General features: G+C 43.0%; 2 protein-coding genes across 7 annotated transcripts in view; one reads left to right on the top strand and one right to left on the bottom strand.

The window, feature by feature from the left end:
* The window catches only part of LOC143908061 (uncharacterized), a 217848-nt gene extending 214226 nt beyond the window's left edge, over positions 1-3622 (bottom strand). The window contains exon 1 of the mRNA XM_077425342.1: positions 3201-3622. The gene's annotated coding sequence lies outside the window, so the exon portion shown is untranslated. The remainder of the gene's footprint in view (positions 1-3200) is intronic.
* Positions 1-26107, top strand: part of LOC143908059 (synaptogenesis protein syg-1) — a 356526-nt gene that overhangs the window by 206993 nt on the left and 123426 nt on the right. The gene's annotated exons all lie outside the window — the stretch shown is intronic.

Here is a 26107-nt window from a genome sequence, read left to right as displayed (position 1 = left end):
GGAAGGGGCGAAATTGCGACTGCGGTAAAAATGCAAATCGCCTATACGCTGGTGCTCTACCCGGTCGCAACAGGTACACGTACGTACCTCGATTTATAATCATATTACGCGTTCATACACGCGATCTCGAAAATGTTTGTAATTTCGCGAACGGGTTTCTGTTCCTCGAAAATTGTCGCGGTTTACCCTCCCGCTATATATATCCGACCCTTTTCAGTCGATATCAACCACGCTATCCGTCCGCGTCAGTCTGCGTTGAAAATTGAAATTTACAGCGGAAAGTTGTAACAGCGGTTCTCAAAAGAGCGAGATTTATTAGATACGCTGCAAGAATTTAGATCGTCGGTAAAAGGAACTTCGTAAATGATTTTATTTAATATTAATATTTTAGTTTTCGCCACGCGTAATATAGGCCTATAGGGTAAGACGAAAAACTTTGAGAGTCACTGACAATGAGTTATAGCCCGGCACAGGAATGGCTTATAAGTAATTACGCGAATTTGCGAGCATAACGACGTGATTCGAGAATACGGTCACGAATACGAGTCAATCATTCGCAGTCGCGGCAATTTAGATTGCCTAATCAAGTGCTCTTTCTCGAGAATCACGAATTCGAGATTATTGCGCGAGACGAGAGTTTGGGGGGAAATAAGCGGGGGGGGGGATCTCGTTGTTCCTCGAAAACGCGTGATAACCGACACGATCGAGAAGCGCTATGATATTTCACTTATTTACATACGTCCAACATTTCTCATTTGATTTCCCATTTCTGACGCGTATATTCTGTCTCCTCGCTTTCCCGTTTGCATATTAACGTAGCGTTTTGTGCTCCAGAACAGAAACATTTGCATAATTAGTCAATTTTATCCTTTACGTCGGCTGACAGATCTCGGTTAAATTAACACGCCCCCTTCGGCGGTGCGCGCTAATTAATTAATGGTCGTTACGATTAACGGATCGACGAGATAAATGTTGAACGTCTCCTATGAGAATCCTTAAGAAACACCTCAGCCGGTCGAAAACGTGAGCGACGTTCCTTCAATTTACATACATCTAACATTCCTACCATCAGCACTCAACTTTCCCATCTCTAGCCGACTCGTTCCCGGCTTCGCGTGTGCGTGTGTATAATATCTTGGATATAAGTGCGTGGCGAGAGCGGTCGGAAAGAGAGCACAGGAGACAGTCGAGAGAAAGATAGATAGATTGAGAGAATTTGCATGTATGTGCCAGTCTACGGCTGCATCCCTGTGGAATTGCATCCAAGAACACGCGTATAATACACCCTCGCGCGCGCATGTACACGTATATACGCGGCCACACGTACATATACATATCCGCGAGCGTTCCACCGTCGCGTAGCCTCCCAAGGCGAGGCTATGCTAATTCATACATGAATATGCATCGATGACTCGAGACTCGCCGCCGCCGCCGCCGTGGCGAAAATAATTCCGCGGATTTATCGACTTGGAATCTCGACGAAGCCGTGGGTCTCGCTTATGCCGACGCGTACGATGCGCAGTATAGGCTAATTAAATGCCCTGGATTCCGGGGACATTCAAATCGATGCGTTTTTGTACTTCGCGTCGCCCGAACATACTTTAAAACCGTTGTATCTTTCGCGTTGAATAACATCAACGTGGACTCTCGATCTTCAAACCCAGCTGACGTTTTTCACCGATCACGAAAACCCGTAAGATCCGATTCTTGCTTCACCCGCGTTTTCCCAGGAAAACGTCCCGTTTTACATATCTGATATATCATAGCATAGTTCGTGACGTGGCGTTTTTTTATGAAATTGTCGCCAGTGAAATGCGATTACGGTTAGATTGGTTATTACTTTCCGGGAAATGAGCATCGATGCGTATTTAGAAGAATACGGAAACAGGCCAAATTAGTATACACAATAGCTACAATTTTTTCGTGAGTTTAATAATCGACTATACTTTATACCGTGCATAATTTACGAAGAACAATGTGAGAGTCAAATAATGTTTCAAAGGTACTGCAAAAATCGGTACTCTTTTTGAAACTTTTTTACTTCCGAACTTTTAACAGCAAAACGTCGACGTTAAAAAATACTCATATTGTTTTCGTGTTTTTTACAAGGAAATATTTAAATGAAAAGTTTTGTAGAAAAAAAAGTACCTCGCTCCTCGATGATGCACGATAATTTGCTTAACATATTATTAAAGAAAACAATATTAGCTCAATATATATTTAAAAATCACTAAAAGTGGCTTTATTCCAAGATTAATACGACGATAAGTTTTTCTCGCCATAAAAAAAGCTTCGAAAATTTAACGGTGAGTATCTCGCTGAAAAATAATACGTGAAGCGAAGAACATCGAGTTCCTTAAGCCTTTCGTGGCGGTCTACATTCGTGCTCGATTCCGATCCGTCGTGACGGCCTGACGGCTATAGATTAAGTACGCGTCGGGCAGCGATTAATTTGCGCGAAACGCTGGTAACACACGAGGAAACGCACCGACTCGGCGCGTTTTCATGGCTATTAGCTGGCGAGAAGCATGAACCACGGGCGCCCGACCGATCTGATTATTACGGAACAAGCGGCCGCGAAAGTGCGAATCGGTCGGCGCGATGAGACGAGGATGAGAGAGAGAGAGAGAGAGAGAGAGAGAGAGAGAGAGAGAGAGAGAGAGAGAGAGAGAGAGAGAGAGAGCAGAGGGGGTGGGGAAGAAATATGTGTGGATCTGCCGTGAACAACGGCGAGCCCTTGCTCGCGTGACGATCGATTTCGTGTCGTCCAAGCTCGCCGCGCGCGCGATGATTTTATCACCAGCCCGATTCGATCGACGACGAATACGATGCGACGGAAATTAATGGAAAATTTAAGACGCGGCCGGAAGAGAAGCGGATACGCACCGTGCATGAATCGCCGTGAATATCTCAAGCGCGGCCCGCGGCCCTTCCGAGAAAAACGCTCCGCGACCCGCGACGCAAACAATTCACCTGCGTGTGAAACGAAAATTTTCCAAGTCCGACGATACGTTACGCGACACGTATCTCGCACTGATATTAACGCGACTACGGTATTATACGTGAAAGATTTGGGAAGAGCACGGGGAGCGGGGCGATAATCAAAAATATATAAAACCATCTATTGAAACGCACAGCACTCCGTTTATTTATACATGAGGTTCACTTTTGACAAATAAAAAAAAACGATCGCGACTCACCTGCGTTTCGTCGACCAAGAAGTCCACCCGCCGTCCGCCATTTGCAATGACCAAAGAGGTAGATCGCGTTGCTGGCCGCCTTCGAACGTCGCAAGAAGCGTTAATCGCATCCGCGCACGGACCATCGGTGCACTCGAGACGATCGCCCGTCGCTCGATTCGACACTCCCGACACCCGGTTCGCACGCGAGATTCACATCCGACGGATAAAAAGACGCGAGAGAACTGCGAGAAGTGCGTGGCGGCCGCGAGCCGCGATCCGCCGTTGGAGCCGCGCACTACGCACTACGCGATCGGAGTACCAGACTGAATACAGCCGTTTAGTTTAAAAAGTCGGAGGAAGAGGGGAGGGGCGGTGCGTTCGTCAAACGTTCACGCCGCGAGCGACGCTCGGAAATTTCGAAGTCTCCGACGGCAGGATTCATTCTCGACGAATAAGGAGACGTGGATTCGCCAATTCGTTCGCGTTAAATAAAATCTTGGCGCGAGACACTACCGTGTCTCTTGATTAAAACTTGTTAGATCCGCGATAAATCAATTAATTCAACGACACTTACATGAACACTGAGAAACGCGCGCGTGTGGATTACATACGCAACAAGACGATCGCTCGTCGCTCAATTCCGACCCTCGTTCGCACGAAAGCTTCATAATTGAGGGGTTTAAGCCCCGGACACACACACTTTCGTAACGGTAACAGTAAAGTTTCGACCAATCGCGTACGGCCGTACGTTCCCGATTCAGGCAGTGCGATTGGTCGAAACTTTACTGTTACCGTTACGAAAAAGCCCAGAACGCGAGAAATGCGGAGCGGGCCTCGACCGCGCATTAATAATATTGTCCCGCGACCGCGACGGACCGCGACTGGCGCGACTGTGGTACGTACTTGTGGTGGTAGTAGGAAAAATTTGGAAAGAGTGGGGGAGTGGGGGTGCGTACGCCGCGTCGAGCGTCTTCCAAGAAATCCCAAAAACGTAAACAACCTCGGCGAGCCAAAAAAACGTAAACGAGCAGCTCCGATACTCGATACTCCGATCGGCCGAGGCTCCTCGGCGACGCGATTGGTGGAAATGGAGTAAGGCCAGCAAGAGGTAGACTGATTATAGACGAGGAGCCGAGGGGCCGCGACACTGTTTTTGTGCGTTTTGGCATTCCTGAACGGCAGTTGAGAGCGACGGCTCGCGAGCGCGACGCTTTTTAAATTCCGCTTTCAATCTCTCCCTTATCTCCCTACGAAGTAATAAGCAAATGGAAACTGTTTTTCGGCGCGCGGCGACGAGTGCGAAGTGCGAAACGTCCAGTGATTCCCGTGGCTAATTTCAGCGCGCCGACGTGTCTCTCTCTCTCTCTCTCTCTCTCTCTCTCTCTCTCTCTCTCTCTCTCTCTCTCTCTCTCTCTCTCTCTCTCTCTCTCTCTCTCTCTCTCTCTCTCTCTCTCTCTTCATACGCGGAGTGTCTTAACATATTAACATATTAAAAGTGAGTCAATCCGTTTTGAATACGTTAAAGCGATATTTCGTTAGCTGCATACGTAACTCATTTTTCGAGAAATTTTGCGAGTTTACTCATTTCCGCGCAATACCGCTTGTATTCGGTGAAGCTGGCCGCCGGTCGCGGCGTGAACGTTTGACGAACGCATCGCCCCCTCGCCCCTCCCCTCTCTATCCGCGTAGTGCGCGGCCGGACGGCGGCGACGACGGCGGCCGCTACGCACTTCTCGTAGTTCTCGCGTCTTTTTATCCGTCGGATGTGAATCTCGCGTGCGAACGAGCGTCGGGAGTGTCGAATCGAGCGACGGGCGATCGTCTCGAGTGCACCGATGGTCCGTGCGATCGTGATTAACGCGTCTTGTGACATTCGGAGGCGACGGCAACAGAATCTACCTCTTCGGTCATTGCAAATGGCGGGCGGTAGGCGAACTTCTAGTTCGGCGATATACAGGTGAGTCGCGATCGTTACTTTTTATTTGTCGAAAGTGAGCTTCGCGTATAGATAAACGGTTCGAAGCGCATTTTTTGATAGACGGTCGGTTATCGGTTATTACTTTTGATTATTTCGCCCGGTTTTCCTGAAAGAGACGTTCTCGCGCTTTTCCCAAATTTGTCATGTATACCGTAGTCCGCTCCGTCGCGTCTCTCGCGTCTTTTCGCCTGTCGAGAAGAAGTTTTGCGCGCGGACGAGTGTCCGGAGTGTCGGAATCGATGGGTGATCGTTGCGTGTAAATCTATATCGTGATTAACGCTCATGGCGACGCGTATCAGTTAGAAAATGGCGGCAAAATATCGCGCCACCGAGCGGATTGCGAAATGCGAAAGTTTCGATTTCGCGGGGGAACATCCTTCACCGCGCATCAGCGTGAAATTAGGCACCCTGGCGTGACGTCACACGGCATTGTAACGATGGGTCGCGGTATAGGCCGACTATGAGGTACGCCGAATCACGGGAAGCCGCGGCTCCATTTCGCCGACGATGCTCCGCGTCGCTGCTGTAATAACGTGCACGCGCGAAATATCGCACGCCCATCGCGGGTGTATAATCGACAAAGTTTGGGATGGCGTCGGGATCGACGGGCCACGGCTATGTGAGACAACGTTTATTCGAGGTACCGCGCCATCGATGAAATTATCGTCGAAAATTGGCGTTCTCTTCGATTAACCGCTTTGATTCCGGCCGCGCGAAAGCGCGTCGCGTCCCCTCCCCTACTCCCTTCTCCCTCCGTGTGTTGCACTTTGACACGCGCGCGCGATAAACAGATTCCGAAATTCAAAGATAACCGCGGACACAACGTACGCGCTTTGATCTCTTCCCACGGCGAGATACGGTGGGCTTCGGACAAATAACTCGCGATGCCCGCGAAACATATACGGTGAAATTGATGAAGTAATTCCGCGCCAATTTCAACTTTGCGCCGTAAGAGAATGGCGCACGTCCGACGCGGGATGGATCCGTCGAATTTAATGGAAACGTCGGTGCTATCTCGCGATCGCGCGTTCAATCCGCGGCGCGATTTTTCCTCGACGCGATACGAATTTGCAACCAACAAATCAGCGATATCAAATGTATCCTCTGCGCGATGCGCGCTATACGATATATCGTCCGGTGCAACGCTCGCTTTTAGCGAGCGAAGCATCGCGTATCGTGTTCTCGCCGTGTCGAGATCTAGCTGCGATGACGAAAAAAGACGCGTAAATACATTTCGCAGCGCCTATATTTTCCCATTACGCGTGCACTCGATTTATACATATATTTTTTAAGCACGGTCGTGTGGAGCGAGAAGGGAGGAAAGGTCGAGGAGAATAAATGGCCGTCCAGGAAACGCCGCGGCAATTCTATGAACGACCTTTTATAAGAGCTTAAAAAAGTTTTCCCGTCCGCTGAGAATGCACCTCGCGAATAAATACTAATAACTCCGCGAACGGGAGAGGAAGGGGGAGGAGATTATTGTCAGTATCCTCCGGAAAACGCGAAAGGCACCGATATTGCTTTCTCAGGCCTTTTCGTCCATCCGTAATCCGTTGCAAGTTCTTAATATCGGACGCGTGAGCCACCGCCACGAGCCATTGTGATCCTGCGAATCCTCGTGTCGAGAGTTGTTGGAATAAGGATTCCGCGCGAAATGCACGTGCAATCGCGAAGCGACTCGTGTAACGTGCTCTTATTATTTACATATCTTACGAAGCGAAGTTTTGTAGGTTCCAGATTAGATCGTCTGTCGCGAAACTTGGCAGATATTCCACTTTAAATCACGTATCTGCAACGCTCGAAGAAAAAGGGTTGTGCTCGCAACGTTCCCTTAACCGAGTCGACATTAATAACGTAATAATATTAATTTTAAATGTTACTTGCGTTTAACTTGATTGTCTCTCGAGCGCGATATTCAGTTAGAGTAAAAGCTACGAACCTCGTCGCGACGTAATGTTCTTTTGCGATTCGAGATATTTCGCAAACGCCGCTATATCATAATAACGAACGAGCCATATCGTAATCGTACATTAACCCAGAATGTGTATTATCTGGAAACGTCACGATAACGTTACGCGTGTTTCAAGTTCCAGCTTAAGCGCGCGCGCATTTTCCGTTTTCGCCCCGCGCGATAGCACGGGTTACGTGTAACCCGTAAAGATCAGCACGCGATGTATTTTACTCTTTCTCTCTGATGCTGAGATTTTTCGGATTGAAATAACGCGTTCACAAAAGAATTCCGTCGCCCCTTCGTTTTCGAGCGAGAAAACGGTAAAATTAACTGCGCAACGTCAATGGAGCTCCGCGCCCGGTATATATGGATTGGACATTGAGAGTGTTCGCACGAAATTCCCTTCCCCCCCCCCGAATAAAAATAAGCTGCCGCAACAATTTTCCCCGGCTAACCCGATTCGTTGAAATCAACTTAACGCGATTGTGTTGAAAATAATCGCGATTACATCGCAATTAATACCCGCGCGCGGGCGATGCGGATAATCGGTTCGTGGCTCCGCTTTATTGTAGTCGTAAACGTAATATCAATGCGACCGAAAATAAATAAAAAATAACGGAAAAAAAGGAAAAAGAAATATAAACCGCGGTGGACCCGATAATCTGCCGACATTTTTCCCCGTTCCTAAATTACCTCGACGAAAAGTTGATTATTTTATTGAAACCCTATAAATTCTACGCTCTCCTCGTTACGTGCATTCTACCGGGCGGACACGCGCGAATAGTGTAGTCCGTTAATCCAGGGATATAAAAAAAAGAGAAGAAAAATAGGGGGGTGGGGCGGAAGGGAGGAGGGAAGCTAGGTTACACGAGCCGAGCGCATGCGAAAATTGATTTCGATGGCGCGGTCGCGATCGTATACGCCAAACAAAGCACGAAAAATAGAATTTCAGCAGCTCGTGGCTGCTGTCGTTCATTGAGAGTATCTGTCCGGGACTATCCGTTATTTGTTCGAAGAATTTAACCGCCCCGAGAAGCGGGGCGTGGCGCGCGCGGAGGGACGTGCCTCGCCGTGGAAAATTAAATTGATTTACCAATTTCGAGCGCGGGTTTAGCCTGGATTTCAGTTGTTTTTCTTCCTTGCGGCGCGGCCGGCCATTTATTAGCGTTAAATAAATACAGATGCACCCGAGACGCGACCTTATTCAACCCCTTTCGCGCGCAACCCGACTCTCCGTTCCCTCTTCGCGGAGGATCTTGCTCCTGAATCCCCGAGTCTCTTCGCTCGCTCCCGCACTTTCTCTCTCGCATATGCTCTCGCGCGTAAGACCAGGAAAATTCGCCAGACCATGACGTCCTTCGAGCTTTTGTGTATTAAGAGCGTTGTACCAGGCGTTACCCGGCGTGACGCTACGCTCGCGGGGCTTTGAGGGAAATTTTTATCAAGCAAGCGCGCGACGTTGTCTGTTTGTAAAGATTTTGAGGGGACTCGACGCGCCCCGTCGTAAAAATATTTTCGGTAAGATCGCATTAGCTCCGCGCGTACGCGCGCCAAGAGAGATATGGTGCGATCGCATGCGACGTATGTAAAATCCGTGTCCGTCGCAGGTAACATTCACACATACGTACATATTCTACAAGGCACATATGTACCTATACATATTCTACCTACGTGCGACCTCCGCGACCGTATTTCTGTCTGACGAGAATTATGAAATAACTCATTGCGGCGAAAGCATGTAATATACAGCCGTAAAAAATTCCGCGTGTTGTTAACTTGAACGTTTTCAATTTACTATGAAAACCGGTTTGGCGCTCGTCGAGGAGAGGTCCGGGAGGGGGAGGGTATTGCCGCACTTACTCCGTCCGCTCTTAAACAAATATAGCCGTCGAACGAGCGATCGTCAGCGATGCGTCAGCGGAATTTTGACAATGTGCGAAATAAACGTTCCGGGGGAGTGACGGACATTTATCAAGGGGTGAAAACCAATTCTCGAGGACTTTCGAACCGTTGGCGTTGTATACGCGAGTTTACCAGTCGATAGTTTCGTCTCGTTTCCCGCGGCGCGGAAATAGCGATATCAAAGGTGCAGCGTCGCGTATATAGGTAACTGTCGAGGAGATGATCAATGGATCGCTAATATCGCCATAAATTGTCGCGCGGCAATCTGTACATCTGTACACCTGCGAACGCCCATAATCAACCGCGTGCGGCGCGCGATACAGCGTTAAAACTCCATAAAGAAAAGCACGCGTTCGTTTATTCGCATACGCGTGTGTTAATAATATCGCCGGTTGCGCGAGCAGAATCGACCGTCGCTGATACTTGTCGGCGGAAAGCGACGAGAAGACTGCGCTGAAAATCCGTGATATAATGACAAGGAAATAGAGAAGAAAGCTCGTCAAGCGGAAAAGATTTTCTAAAAGTCGTCACCGTCGCGTCGCGGCCGACGGATATATGTGAACGAGGTTTGTCGTTATGTAGCGAAAGCAATCTTTCGGAGAATCACTGGGGAAAAGCTGCTCGTTCTCAGGCGGCGGCGACGTTCGAGCAACAAACTGTCAATACCTCTCGTTTCCTCTTCCCGATATTTATACTTTTCTTCCAACATTTCACCCCCACACCGATCCGTCGCATCCTCCCGTTCCGAATGATCGACTCCAAAATTCTCTCGCATGCGTGTAGCGCGTAGTGTGCAGTAACAATATTCTTCCATGTATTAGTGCTCGCTTGAAATTTAGACTAACGAAATATCTTTATCTTTTTGATTGCAGGTGAGTGTCGACTGTCATCTGGACGTTTCGCGTGATAGACTAATCAAATCACGGTAAAGATCGTCTAATCGTCCGCCACTTTTGAAAATCCCATTATCCGTAAGCACGTTATTTATGTTTACGCTGCACTCAACGGGCAGATACTGCATTGGCCTTTTTTTGTAAAATTCTTCTCTTTTCCATTTTTGAATTATGCTTTTCCATTTCGACGATACCAGCACGGCCCTCTGAGTATTTCGTTGAATCGAGTGAATAATTTCGTTATCGCGCAGTTATCTTACTTTTTCGGACAGGCATCTCGCAATACATATTTACGCGTGCATTTCATAGATTCTTAATAATTCTATAGAGCTTGGCAACCATTTTAATGAAATTCCAAACATTTTTGTCTGTAATTTTCAACTGTATTGCCGTTGAATGTGAAAATGACATTTAAAATTCGATATATAATGAAATATGACTGTGACCGATTGCTAAACTTATTTCACATATAATACATTTACAGCTTTAAAGAGATTGTTAGAATCGTAAAAATATTAAAAACTATTAAGACTTTCTTTTTCTTTCTCTTAATATTGATTGATTATTCAATGATTATATATTTTTACCATCTATTATATACCTATGTATATGACAATCGCGAAATTGTTGTAACTAAATTAAATGAGCTATTATTACGTAATGAGAGAACAAAATGAATTAAAAGTGAGAATTAATTCACGAAGTGAATTAAATTTTACATTGTACAAGGAATTCGTTATTTTTATTAATATATATTGAAAAAAGATATACATTATATCTCTATCTAAAAATGATCTCGTAAAAATAAATATAGAAAGAGCCATTTATTTCATCTGGCTAATTTGATTCATTTCATTTTACCCATTTATTATTGTAACTTTATTTATTTATAATATTTTTATCATTATATATAAAATAACGGCTTATTAGTTTCAATAATTTGCCGATTGTCATTCTGTACGTTACCGATTATAAGATATAATGTCTCGTACAGCAAGATCGAAAAATCAAAATCGTTTCTATACGTAGGCGAGCGTGGCTATGCATTAGTTCACATGATATCAATCGATGCGAGTGCATCGTTGCAAAAAGTAATCCGTCGCGATTGCTACGTTTCGCATTTAAATAAAAACGGTCTTGCACGAGCGCGACCCGTGCACAAGGCGCGCGGCTGGTTGATACACTTACCACCATATTCGGTCTAATCTGCAAACAGTATGCTTGGCAAATCCGGATATAGACATAGCTGATAGATTAGTTAGTTAAGCTATGTCAAACAGGAATACCAAAGTAAGCTTGAATAGATTTAGTATGGTTGGCGCTATACACCTGCACGCGCGTTTGCACGCCACGCGCCAATGTGTCGAATGGAATGGCAAATATTGTTTTGCTCGAGATTCTCCAAAAGGCTAACGAGATTGGCCTTCCGGATTTCTGGGTTATAAATCTTAGCTTACATTGAGGGTTAGATCATCTTTCTTGCCGTTGCGATTGAATTCTCAAAAGCTGCGTCACTTAAAAAAATTGGTTTTTTTATGCTCTCTTCCAATCAAAATTAAACACTTATTTTTAAAACATAGAAATTTACAGATAAGTAGAGAAGGTTACTAGATCTTAAATAAAGTATTAAAATTTAAAAAAATTTAAATTATTTTAATATGAAATATTACTGAAATATTACAGTACTTTTACTTATCTAGCGTATAAGTTTGAACAGAATAAACAGCGAAATACGTTTAATATCTTCAAATAACACACAAGTGCATGAGATATCGTAAAAACAAGTTTAAATAGCAGGATTTGTCGCTCAAAACTTTGTCGGAGAGAATCCTTTTTCCTCCGGATATAATACAATGCCTCGTAATTTAGACAATGTAAGGTATAATCTGCGTGTCATCTGTCAGCAGTGTCCTTAAAAGACCCTTGGGAACCTCCAAAATCCTCTGCTACAATGGCACGATCAATTCATCCTCCCTGCACTCGCTTTTTCGACGTCGTCTGCCGTCTACCTCGTCGCCCCGGCGGTGCAACCGCGTTTCTTCGCTCGGGAATCTTTCGTTGCAGGTAGAAGGAAAAGGGAATAAAAACGACGTAAAGGCTTGCACGCAGAAATGAGACGGGGGTTAAGCCTATAAAAAGTAGATAGGATCATCGATCCACGGGAAGCGGGCGAATGCGAGAGCGGCGCGTACTCGTTAAAAACTTGCGTAGCGCACGCGACCGCATTATTATCGTCGTCTTATTTAATCTCTCTCGGTATACGAATATCGCCGCTACCGTCGTGTGTTAGCTTTTTATTGCCGTAATTTTTTAAGACGTAAAGTCCCTCTTGTCGTATTTTGTACAAAAAGAAGGTTACAGAAAATCTTAAAGACCATAACTCAATCACACAATGAACAATTTCGTGATTGTCATATACATATATAATAGATGGTAAAAATATATAATCATTGAATAATCAATCAAAATTAAGAGAAAGAAAAAGAAAGTCTTATCGAAGAGGTTATCGACATTTCGTGAGTCACATTTTCTTGCGGCCGTCCTCTTAAAGGGTAAAATGATATTTCTAACGATTTCTAACTCAATTCCGCACGTCAATGGCGTCTCGGGGAGCGAGGTGCTCGTTCAATTGCGCTCGAAATACTCTTTAGCGTTACCTACGAGAGCTTCTTCCTGCACAGCTCGCCTTCAAACTTTAAAACTCTCCTCGCCCCTCGCCGGAGGAATTCTACGAATGAAGGGCATGAAAATCGAAACGTCAGCTTCGTGTTTGTCGGGTCACTTTCGAAGTGCGGCGGATCGCACCGCCACCCGGAATGGAATTTTCTCGAGGAATTTTCACGACACACATGTCCTGAGAAAGGGGTCTCAACCTGACCGCCGTGTTCTGTATAGCCTCGCCGTTGCGCATATAGTCATGTGGCACACACGTGCGAATCGCGTATGCGGGTGTGGTCTGCGTGTACGTGGACGTGCGAGGTAAACGCACACCCAACGTGCCCGGTATTTGCGAAAGGCGTCGCGGCGAGAGGACAGATGGATACACGTAGCGTCATACGTAAGAAAGAAACGACGGAGGTGGGGTTGCCCGCTCGCTCAGAAAAGGATAGTGGGGTAGCCGTGAGGTCGGAAGAGACGGGGGGTTGGAAATGGGAAATATGGGGTCTTGCCGGGTGTGGGTGTACCGGGCTTTCGAGTACGCGGCAGATTATGATTGCGTCCACTCCCCGACGCCAGCGGTTCTCCGACTCTCCCGCGTCTAGATCGTATTATCCTCGAGTATCGCCACGACAGTTGTATAAGGCTATTAATCTGTCAATAGGGATAAAGTTTGTTAAAGACAAACTTTATTTAATTTATCGGAGATTCGTAAAATTATTTTTCGTGCACACTTGTAGATAGATTTTATATTAATATAAATGTAATTATGCCACTTTATACTATTATTTGATACCGAACATTTTAGAATCGTAAAAATGCCCGCTAAAAAAAGCATTGCAGGATTCAATATCCCCTCGCTACTGTTATTCGAGTTTTTTCGGACATTTCTGTGTAACGATTTTCGTGTCGATACGATGACGATCGTAACTCTATTCCGCATTATCGGGCTCGCGCTTACCCTTCCGCGCTCATAGCTTTCAGGATAATACGTTACGCCAGGAATTACGCTGGCGGCGTGTGCCCCACAGGACACCGTCCTGTTTTATGATATGACCGTGTACGTTCTTGCACCAGCTCCGAGACGGTTTCACCGCTCGTCTACAGCTCCCCGATGTACCCTGTCGGAGAACACACTGCTGCTCGGCTGCTACCCTGCTTTCCGCCGCAATCCGATTCCGCCACCCGTTCCTTCGGGCGAGATTACGTTGGTCCATCCTTCCCCTATCCCGGTAACCCGGCCAGACACCTCTCGCCGTCGTTGGCGTTGATTTTATCCCGGGGATGTCGGTGTCTCAGCGATAAAAATATATAAGGTGACATTACTGAGATTCGTTTACAATCGTAATTTCATACGATGTTGGCTCTCTCTCTCTCTCTCTCTCTCTCTCTCTCTCTCTCTCTCTCTCTCTCTCTCTCGGCAACGCCGTTATTTTCCTCGCGAAAACAAGAGCTTTACCTATTGTTACCAATTACGCAATTATACGCGAGCGAAAAAATTTACGTGCCCTCTCTTTCTCCTAAAATAACATCTGATATTTTTGGATTCCTCGTATGAAAAGTACACATTTACTTTTTGCGGATTTAGACTAGAAGGGTTTTAAATATTTCAAATATAATTTCATGGATATTTGATTGCTATATTTTCCGCGAATTTAAGAGACGCGCACGTCACTCGGTCATACCCTGAAAACGGGATTTACAAGAATGATAATCGCGAATTTCGGGGAATAAATGTCGTATCTTCCAGAGACCGGCGCGTAATTCCAGCATTACGATCCAACAGTCGGTCGCTCGGTGTGGAACTGTCGTCTCTCTTTCGTGATGCCTGGTGCCAACTCGAGCGGCAAGTTCAACGCAGAATCGCGCCGGCTGACGTTTCCCTTCGGACCTCATCGCGCTGACCGGCCGATCCGGCGATTACCCGAAATTTCATTCACCGACTCGTCGCAACTCGAGGATAAAATGGCAGTTAATCGCTTCACGACGCAATTTCGGAAGTTGCGGACCAAACTTGCCGGGAGCGTTTGCGCGTAATTGTCGCAATTACCGAGAGAGAAATGCCTCGCGTCTAGAACGAATGGCAGAAAATAGTGCAATGGCATAGTGTGGAAGAAAATAACAGATAACGTAATAAAGTATATATATATTCTCGTAATTAAAATTCATTTTTGATAGGAAATAGATAAAAAGCGAATGACCTCGTTTAAATACGAAAAAGTAATATTTTTAAAATTATTATTTATTTTAAGGGGTTAATGAAACTTGAACGATTTCATATTTCAATCAATTTCCTTTCTTTCGTCTGGATAGCGTATTGCGTTTCATACAAAAATAACTAGCAAGAACTGGGAAATAACGCGAAAAATTTTCTTTGCGAGGTTATAAGAAATACTGTTACATCGTGAGTCCAAATTACACTTTGAATTCAACCTCGCGGTATACTTTTGTACTTTCGTCCCTCCCCCTCTCTGTTTCTTTCGTTCCGCTAGTATAGTAAAGTTTTTGGAGTTGCTGCAAAAAAGTTTATCCATTCTCGCGTATCCGGGCCTACGTTTGCTTCCTTCCGTTTCGCTTTATAAAAGTCGCAATCCGATTCCGGAATCCGCCACGTCAGATTATGCCGCGACGTGTGCGTCTCTTCACGCGCATCGCGATATCGTATATATATGCAATGACAGAGATGAGAGACGAAAGCCTTGAGTAGCAAATTCTTACCGTGGGTGTTTCCATCACCTCCCCCCCTTCCGCAAAGAGATGTCCTCTGAAACGTTTCCGTTCTGTGATGCAAATTTCTCAGAGACGATATTTTCCCCCGTGATATGTCTCGACTTCTAGAGTTACCGGGCTGTTTTTCAATTCATCATTTAAACTACACGCGCTCGTTTCTTGCTCGTTACATCTGTCGGCTTCATTAAAGCAGATCCTGATTATTACAATTAATAACCATTCTGTCAAGAAGGACTGGATCAATTAATCAGATCAAGTTCAAGTTTGATAGTTGCTTATCGACTTAACATCGCTCACTGAGCGCTTAAGCTAAACCTGCTTATCGCTTATTAATTAACTTAACACCTGGTGTTTTGGCAAAAGTTTAATCAATTTAACCGCAAGTTGGACGATGGTGCGATCGGGGATCGCTTACTCAAACGTAAACTTGGCTTAATTGAAACGTCAACCGCAACTTCATATTCAAATACTATTTGTTAAAGAATATTGCCAAGATTGCAATGATTTGCCTCAGACAAGAATCTCATCATGAATACTCAATGTATCTGCGTAAAAATCTATAACAGAGCAGAAAGATGACAGTTTCGGAAACGGAGCATTCGGTAAAAAGTATCGTTAGATGGATGGATATTTACTGAATAATCTGCGACGTTAATTTATCTCTTCAGGTTTTGTCGTAAACGGGACCCGTTATTTGCCTTTCATATTAAGCATTAAATAAATTAATTCCCAGGTCGTTACTTCGTTTTGCTTCACCCGCGAGGTGAAAGGCAAGAGGGCTTTGTACAAACGGCGCCTTCGCTCGTCGCTCAGATACCAGGAACAATGGCGGTAACATAAATCCAACGATAGGAAATTTTCTCGTCGTGAAACTCAGCGCGCCCCGCGAGAATGCTCCGTGATTTCGGAGGCCGTCCCATTTTCCGTAGCCACTCGTTCACCGGTTTACTATCTGACGTTTGAAAGTGACGGGGTTAACTTCTCAGCCGTTTCCTTTCCTTCGGAAGTACTTGAAATGAAGGCACATGACTTTTGCCCACTGTCGAGAGGCGATGATGAGAATACGTCATCGACACTTCCGTCGCCACTCAAAGCAGTGACGAGAGCCGCAAAGACCTCTTTCCGGATCTCCGCATTTGTGAAATAAACGCAATAAACTAAACGGGATGTGTTATATGTAACAGAAAGAGAGATACACGATTATTAAACAATCAATTAGCTAACGAGAGATTAATTATCGTATTGATTTAAATACTTAATACAGGTGTTATATAAATGTATTATTTTCGATAATAACAGATTCATGCTACAATTTAGGTGGCATATAATTTTAATCTTATTAATTGGATCTTCATTGATAAATTGTATTAAACGGAGCGGAATAATTACGTACAGATTGACAAGCATTTCACAATATCATGAAACAGCATTATTATTTAAAATTTTGTAACATGATCATTTGATCTTCAAATCACTTTTTTTAAAAACAATTTAATTTTTGTAACTTTAAATTATGAATCACATATTGATTTTATTTTATATTATTGTTAGATACATTTTATTTTGTTATTGTTAGACAAATATGTCTAAAAAGTAAATTCAATTTCAATAATAATAATTGATTGACATATAAACCGAATTCCAACACTGCTTCATTTTTTTTATTACTTTTCTCCTCATCGCGCGTGCTTAACATGTCTTATTCAACATTTTAATAAGCCCACGCCTCTCGATCGATTTGTTTACGCTCGTAATCAACCATGATAACAAGCCAGCATTGGAGGCACGCACATAGTTCATCCGATACCCGTCGATGCCGCTTGTTAGAGAGATTTATGCGCCACCTTTTTCTATCTTGTCATCGCCCGTTCATTAACATCGGCTTCCCAATCAGACCCTAATTTCGATTTCCTAATCAATGCCTCATACAATTTTTAATCAAGATATCCAATTATTGCTATACGTAGGTATTCTTTCTTCTCCCCGTATATATAGATTAAAACGGATTGTCCATCAATAATATATAAAGTTTAAAGGTATAATATAAATAAAACCTTCAAACTAACGGTGAAAAATTCCCGGTGCATACCTAAGTATATTCTGACATTTAAATTAACACAGAATGTTTATTAGGAAGTTCTCAATATAGTTCTCATTTAGCGTTTATTAAAATTGAGGTCAATTGATGCATTATTTGATACTATAAATACAAAGGAAAGAAACCTATTTTAAATCAATTATTGCACTTTCATCGCTATATTAATCAATTATTTTGATAGCATCAAAATATAATCTCACAGTAAATTAATGCCAATTGCAACGCGAGCTGTCATTTTTAAACTCATTTAGCGCACGAATTAATTCAGAGCAATTCTACGGCGAATGCTTTTAGAACGACGCTACATTCTCGTATCGTTCTAGACGTTGTAAGAATAGGAGGGGCGCGTTTTTCCTAATAATCAAACAATCGAAACGTTAAGGGACAATCGAAAAGCACTTACACTCGTGGCAAGATTTCAGAGCTCATCGAAGCGAACGAATCGTAGTCGAGTTTGTAGTCGACGCGACGCCTCGTCCGACTTTCCGCCACCCGGGAGATATCCAGGTGCGGTAAATTCTTAATTACTACGCAAATGAGTTTTGCATCCTTCATGAGACTTAGAAATTGGAATGCACGGTGAATTTCGTACGTGCTTGGGTGCGCTTAAGCGTCAACGATCGGCGATGCGAGAGAGCTTCGGATAAACCGCACTGGGTACCTTGTTTGCCTCGTTTTTTCGCGTACCGCATCGTGATTATTTCGTTCCAGATCGTCGTACGTCTATTATAAACATCCTTAGGCAGAAATATTTTACCGCTCTTAATGCTGTCAATTTTTCTATTCTTGCTTGAATAGATACTTATTCACAGTTGAGTTCAAGGACATGAACATTCCGCATTACTAATATTCACATATTTTTAACAAGGTTTAAGGATATTATAAGTATGTCGTTTATAGATTTGTCATACATAATTTAGGGGGAAATGTGATTGAAAGTTAATTTTAATCTCATAAATCGTAACAGATCAAAAATTATTTCAGTGAGTTATAATTAATTTTCTTGGATAACCTTGGAAAATCGATAATACACGTGCTCTTACCATAATAATAAAATTTTACTCAACTTTAAAAATTTACCTTAAAAATAAAAAATCTATATATTTATTTTTTATTTATTTTGCTATAAAAAATGTATTGTAATTACGATACGCGTCCACTAACGACATATTTTGGTGGAAATATTTGGGGTTCGCGCGTTTGTAAAAGTGTTTTTGAAAAATGAAAAGATTGTTGGTAAAGGGCTTAATTTGTTTGTAACGTATACATGTTCCCTCTCGTGTTTAGCGGTAACTGCAAGCGCACATGTGCGTATCTGGGAATTGGAGCAGCCCGTTACCAATTCGCCGAGCGACGGTAAATCCGTGCCAAATTTTTGCGGCTTTTTTTTAACCGCGCGCGAGCTTTCGCGTTTCGCAGCTGCGCGCGGTGGTGGCCTACGATTGTCACATACGCTTTATGAAAAATTAACGTCGCTACCATTAAGATAACGCGGTTTTGCATACGTACGTGTGAGATGGGACCGGTGCGCGCCTGTCTCGCGCCACTTAAAATATTACAGCGTAAAGTAATGCATTACTGTAATATAGCCGCGCCAGAGCGCGTGTTATGCTTTTTATAATATCACATTACGACGATAAGACAGTAATTTTTCTTGCTTTTACTATACCAGTAATATGATTAGTGCCTGATAATATCGACTATACTGACCAAATATACGAATGTACATGCGTAGCGATCGTATCTTACGATACTTCAGGTAAGGGAATTAATCCAGTGATAAATTAAAAAGGGAACACGTAAAGCGTGTCTCAGAAAATCGCCCGCGTTTGTATATCCTATATATATTCTTCTGAAGAATTCAGAGAAAACTCAACTCAGAAATTCGACTAACAATAAGCATCAACTTTCTTTATAATTTTTTCCAACTTTTGATATTACGTGCCGTCAAGCGAAATGCGAACTCAAAAATATCTATTAAAGCAAAATTCAATAATTCATAAGTTTGAGATTATCATGGGACGATCTTGTTGCCTAATTTTGAAGCGCTATTTACCAAGACTCTTCAATTCTTATTAAATATAACTGCATGTTATTAAATAAGTGTGCAGTTAAATTTCTGCCACACGAAAGTCGATATCACATTTTTCACAGTAACTCGATGACTGGTTGCCGCATTACCGTGGATAAACGTCTTGCGTATATACCATCGAGCAAATATCACGATATTATCATTACAAGCAAATATCGTTAAGTTCGGTAAGCACGAGTTATATCGGTCCGTCTTAAAAATGGAACACACGATTAGATCGACCCGGGGATACAGTCTCGATACCTGATGCATCGTCGTAGTATTCATCGGCTATTCCGAGGCGCAGTCTGCGAAGGAAAGCGAGTATATACTCGCATCCATTTCATCATAAACGTCAAGATCCATATCGCCGTACTTGGCACCCTTGCTTTGTGAGAGCGCGAGGGAAGGGGGAGAGGGTGAGACCTAAATGACGCGTGCTTTGTGATTTAAGGATATCTTCGTCACGCCCCCCGAGCCGGCGCTCACTTCAATTAATCAGCTCTAAGTTGCACCTTGATTACTGATTCGAACACATACCCTTCTTTGCTTGTACCATTCTTATCTATATACATATACACGCTCGTGCGACATAAACGTAACGGTGCGATCACTCAAGCGGATTGTGAAACAAAAGGCGCACGCATGCAAGATTCATATAAATCGCTAAATAACGGGGGACTCCTGAAACGTCGTCAAATATTTATCTTACAATCCATCTGGAATTTGTCATTGCTGTTACTTATGCATGACCACGTGGGTGGTCGGTTTGTTCTCGTTAAAACGCTTCCTATATATCATATCGTACATATCTTTTTACATGGTTTGGACATAACGCGTGCAAAAATAATACATGCCTCGTCGAAAATATATTAGAATTTATATCTAGTTTGAAATGATGAATACCTACACAGGAAGTGAATGTGAAAAATACCGAAATGTGACTTCCATATTAGGCCGCGCTTTGCTCGAAGCGGTTATATATAGTAGTCAATTATTCAAAGTCTTGATTTTAGTCGAAAATAAATAAATAAAAATTATTTCTCAGTAGTTATTTTTTATATAAAAAGTAATGTAGAATTATATATGTATACATATAGTTCTACATACATATATATAAGACATTAATTATATAAGCAATAAATTACTACATTATATATATATATTATATAAAATTAATTAGTATACATTTTATATAGCGCAATCTTTATATTAACGTCGGATTAAAAGATTGAGTTTTTTAAATATTACGATTAAATCCACATAAATTTATATTTTAAATTAATATTTTTGTATTCAACAATATTAGATTTTTATTTTTTTGACGTGCCGAAAATCAAAGGTGAGTACATCGATTGGTTTCATATATAGCAATATAGAATTCGGATTAATAAAATACAATAATTTCCATTTTCCATTATTCATTAACGACAGAGGGTAGGCATGAATCTACACACAGTTAAATGATTCTAATTATTATATAATTATATCCAAAACTCATATATAACAGATGTATAGTCAATTTTTTACTAAAACAAGAGTAAGACTTTCGCTCATTATTCCTTCTTGTAACTACGTGATTATCAACAATAAATCTCACGTCTATTAGCGATAGTTTCTCCGTGTAGCGCCATTAAAGTTTCCATCTCGTTCGTGCGCTCAAAGAGTACTTCGAAGAGTAAGAATCGATTGGGTCTGCGAACACGGCGTTAAGGGATGTATCTTAAAATCGCGAACGCGATAACACAGCATCCGACGATTCCACATTAACGGGAGAAGGATCTCATCGGCGATCATAAATTTTCCCATTTATCTCGGATCAGAGAGACGGGATTCTTTTCCGCGGTCGTCTTCACTGTTCCACCGAGGCGCCCGGCGCGCGGCACCTGAGGTGGTATTTCCGTTAAGGAATAGGGAGGCTTCGATAAGAAGTCACGTTCGTATATATCCCTCCGGCAGCGATTCACAAATTACCCTGTCGACGGTTCGACCATTACCGGTGGCTTCCTTAGGGTTCCCCAGTGTACCTCGAAATCTTATAGCAGAAGATACTAGGTCGTCGTTTCCTCTATCCCCAGTACATACAATCTCCGCGTGGCGGAAGCCGGCTTGATCCTAACCGTCGGTACGTAGCCGCAGAGTCTGTAAGTTTGTATCTGCGTGATGATTCCTCTCTCTCTCTCTCTCTCTCTCTCTCTCTCTCTCTCTCTCTCTCTCTCTCTCTCTCTCTCTCTCTCTCTCTCTCTCTCTTCTCCCCCTCTGCCATAAACCACGGGGCAGTGGAATAACAAATGCCTCATCGATTCGAGAGCTTGAAATGAACAATCACCTTGCATTTATCTTGCGAACGAAATTAATGAAGGATTAGTTATTCGACCGAAAAGCCCTGCCGTCGCATCGAAAAAAAGGTTTTAAAAGCGCCGCCGCGCCGTCGCCACGAAGCGGAAAGTGATTCTTCGTAAACTCAATGTACAACCCCGGGGACGTCTAATCCGTCCTAGTGTCCCTTAACCGACATCTATGTTCCGGAAAATCCTTTGTAATTTGAGCGGCCACGCTCAAAAGATGATCATCGGTCGTCACGGTTGCATGAAATGTTAGCGACGTTCGAGGACGGTTGGGGCGCGGAGAAGGATGGGCGGATAGAGGTGAAGGCTGGGCGGAGGCATCGATCCGCTCCGAGACGACAGCTCGGTGTTTACATCGGTGCCTCACGTTTGTTAGGATACGTGACGGCGGTTATAGGAGCGAGTGAATTATTTCGATTGTAACCGGGCCGACAGCCAGGCCGTCGTCGTTAACAATTGCTCGGGCACGAAGTGCAAAGCCGCCGCGGCGTCGTTAACGCCGACCACGTCGATGGAGTTGACTTTCACGGTGTCGGGAGAACGGTCCGTTATTACGTATATACTATCGACGATACAAGGCCGCAACGTGTGCTTGCTTTACGATCTCGAGGATGGGCTACATTTGAGTTTCCCCCGAGATCTTCGATGGCACGTTTTGCCGCGATCACCATCGATCGGATGCATTTTCGGTTGCGGTACTATTACAGCCAGCGATTATTCGAAGCCGTTCTGATAACGCGTCGCAAAATAGTAACGTCAAAAATATCCGAATTTTCTTCACACATATATCCTTTTTTATTTTTATCTTGTCAGTTTTTATCATTTAGGTCAAATATATTGAGTTCAGATGACCATACAGATGGATATACTGCTTGTTCATCTGATTTAATAAAAAATGGAGAAACTGCCAAAAAAGACTATTGATAATTTAATGGAAAAAAAATCCTTTTTGAAATTAATTCGTGATTTTATTTAATCAGAATATAATGTAAATCGATTTTAAAGCAATATTTTATTATGTTATCTATATATAACGCGTTAATGATAACTCCTTTGTTAAATATTTAAACTGACAGCTTGCGAATAATATAGCAGCTCTCACACAGTAACGTTTCCAATTACATTTGCATCCAAAATTTTTATTTTTGTCTACGTACAAAGTGCGACACTTCGAGCGAAAACATTTCGTGGAAGGTTTTCTTTTAGAACGCTGGCGAAGTCGATAGAGAAAATATACCGCGCGTTCATATCTAAATATCTCCGGAAATTAAAACATTTATACTGTTTCGCCGACGGAATTGTTTGCAAAGTTTCTACTGATCTTACGACGATCTCTATAGAAATACGATCAGTACCGCGAGTTCAATTTAAAAGACACGAATGAGCGTAGCTTATAGATAACCACGCAGTAAGATATGGAAAGCGCGATCAGAATTCGGCGAGAGGAAAATGGCTTACGTTCGCGAAACGTCAAGTAATTGTCCGTCGAAGATATCGCACGTTTATGAAAATTGTTCTTTTGCATTAATTCAGGAGAATGTTTTTCTTGGAGAGGGCTTTGACGAGGAAACTGCCAGGTTAGATTCACTGATACATGAGGCTACAAAGATTGTTTTTACGTCTCGATCTACGTCAAATATTAAAAAAATTACAAGCAAATTAAAGAGCGTTTTTTACTGTTGATTATTGCATAAACACTTTTTTTTTTAATTTTTCATACTTAAATTACCGACAGTAAATGGGGCGACTCGCGCGTTTCAGTGGCTCCCGAAGGGCATTCCTAGGTGACACACCTTAGTGGTAGCGAACGTCAAACTGCTGATTTTTAGTATTATGTAAGTGTTAAAACGTCATAATGGTTATATGAACATGTTCAGCACGAATCACATTATCGATTAGATAAGTAATAGTTTATCTGTATGTTAGTTTTTCCCTTAAATTCCCGATGCCAAGAAGTGCGTCACGTAATGAAGGTTATGTTTCACTTTTTGGCACAGAGTTTGTAATATGTTGCATCATCAATTTTGCTTTATTATTCTAGAAATTGAGGTAGATTTATTTATACTTGTAACTCGAAAATTTATAATAAAAAACATTTTTTATGAAAAAAATAATTCTAAGGAATTTTTATGTTTGTTTGAAATTTATTAATTATTCAACACATTTTGACACTTTTTACGCTACAGATAAAGTTTGTTTTCTGTGTTTTATTTTCACTTATCTTATTTTTTGTATTTTAAAGTAATATATAAAAAATCTGTTGTAACAGAGTTAAGCACAGATAGAGAAAAAAGTGATGGAGACTTTGGACTCATCGAAGGTAGCTAATTTTATCTCATACATCTTATATTATATGTAGTTTTTGCATAGAGGTTGGCAAAATATAATACCTTCCAGAGAGCTAATTAGTAATTAAACATTGATTATTACAGCTAAAATTATACGCAGGACAATTTAAGTAACTGTGACGTCTCGAAGTGCCGAAAATTGGGCCCGTTGGTGCCATAAAGTGCGGCAGAGCACTTCGATAGTGCCAAAAACGCCGGCAGTAACGAGCATTATAAAAATAATTATTTATTTATTAGAACTGAATGATTTAACTAAAAATATAGGTGAATCTTACTCAGAAAGCTTTAATGCACGTGTTAAAATAGTTTGTTTGGGGTTTAACAATATATCGCGTTCGTAAATAATAGAAAATCAGGGCCGCTGCTATAAAGGTGCCTATCTAATCCACGTGGAGCTTTTCGACTTCGACGAAATAAGATGCTTCGCACTGACACGAAGATATCGATGTAGGTAGCTTTACACCCGCGGAAATCGCGTGCACTTTTTTAGCGCGCAGCGCACGATTCTCGCCGCGCCGCGAAAAGCGACCGAGAAGAAAAAGCGCCGATGGCTTCCCGCCGCCATGTGAATTTACCCTTATCAACGTGTTCGTTTTTCTTGCGAAATTTCCTTTTCGCGTTTCGCTTAAGCGAGCGCGCAACGGCGAAAGCGCTGGTGTACAGCGGTAGCACGAAATGCGAATGTACGAGCTCTGACTGTTCTCGGAAATCAAGTTGAAATCCTTTCAGACTGTCGGGAACCATCGGGTGGAAATCATTTCCGAAAAGAGAACGCAGTCGCAAGGCGGCGCGAGCGATTGTAGTAATCGAACGACCGGCCGTATTCGAGAATACCGTATGCACAGGCAGTCTCATGCTTGGAAGATAGCTACCTGCTTCTTATGTAGATTCTAAGAAAGTATACGTGTGAGATATCGATTAAACGGATGGTCATTTCGATGTCGAAGTATCAGTCAGTATAAAGTTTATCGAACACATTAGCCGTATTGAGTATAAAGAATTGAATAAGCTTTCGTCAAAGAATTTCAGAGCAAGAGACACGCGTGTAAAATACTTTGAAATAAGTACACGTACATAAACATCTAAGTATACATCACGCTTCAACTTATAATGTATAAACACGTTTTACGGTACGCGAAACCTCCACGTGTCCCAACGTTTTGCCTTCATAGAGCCGCGCGTTTGTTTTGTACACGTGGTGCGCGCAATTACAACGGGCGCGTGTGTGCACACACGCGGCCATTGCGTGCGCGTGCACGGACGGAGGCATGGGGTTTGATGAGAAGGTCAAAGCGCGGGAGAGAAAGAGAGACGGGGGAAGGGAGAGGCCAGAAAGAGATAGAACAACAGAAAAGTCGTGAAACGAGAATGCTGCGGGCGCCAGGTTGAGACTGAGAGAGCGAACGTGCGGGAAGTGCGGAGAAAGCTCGGCCCGGAAGCTTTAAACCAGCCTCGACTACTACCCGGGACTTTGCCGTGTATGTACTTTGTCGAGTAGATACGAGAAGGGATATACTCACTCGGCAGACTGCCGCAGTCGGTATTTCCCCAGGTTTGTACGTGTACGACCGACAGAGGCGTAGCCAACTTGGTCGTGGAATGGCTGGTTGCGCGAAATTCTTCGATCGCACGAAAAACAGTCCCTTTTGCCTTTTGTCTCCCTATCTTTTATAATTCCGCAGTGTTTGTCAACGATCAAGCTATCTCGTTACGACCGTCAGGCTTTCTTAAATCTTGCAGTGTGTCGATTAGAATGTTTCACTGCAGCAGATGTTTTTTGCAATGCAATTAGATGACGTTCTATTATTCTTTTATATATAATGTATTTCTTGATCATTTTATTCAAGTCAAACGAGAGCGAGAATTTGTAAAAAAAATCTCAAATGAAAACTCGCTACCACCTTGCTACGCCAATGATAGTCGCTCCTCATTGGCGATGGTAACATCG

Source organism: Temnothorax americanus, unplaced genomic scaffold (genome assembly GCF_048541705.1).
Source record: "Temnothorax americanus isolate GAGA-0224 unplaced genomic scaffold, ASM4854170v1 Scaffold9, whole genome shotgun sequence".
Lineage (NCBI taxonomy): Eukaryota > Metazoa > Arthropoda > Insecta > Hymenoptera > Formicidae > Temnothorax > Temnothorax americanus.
This window is presented reverse-complemented; position numbering and strand designations above follow the sequence as displayed.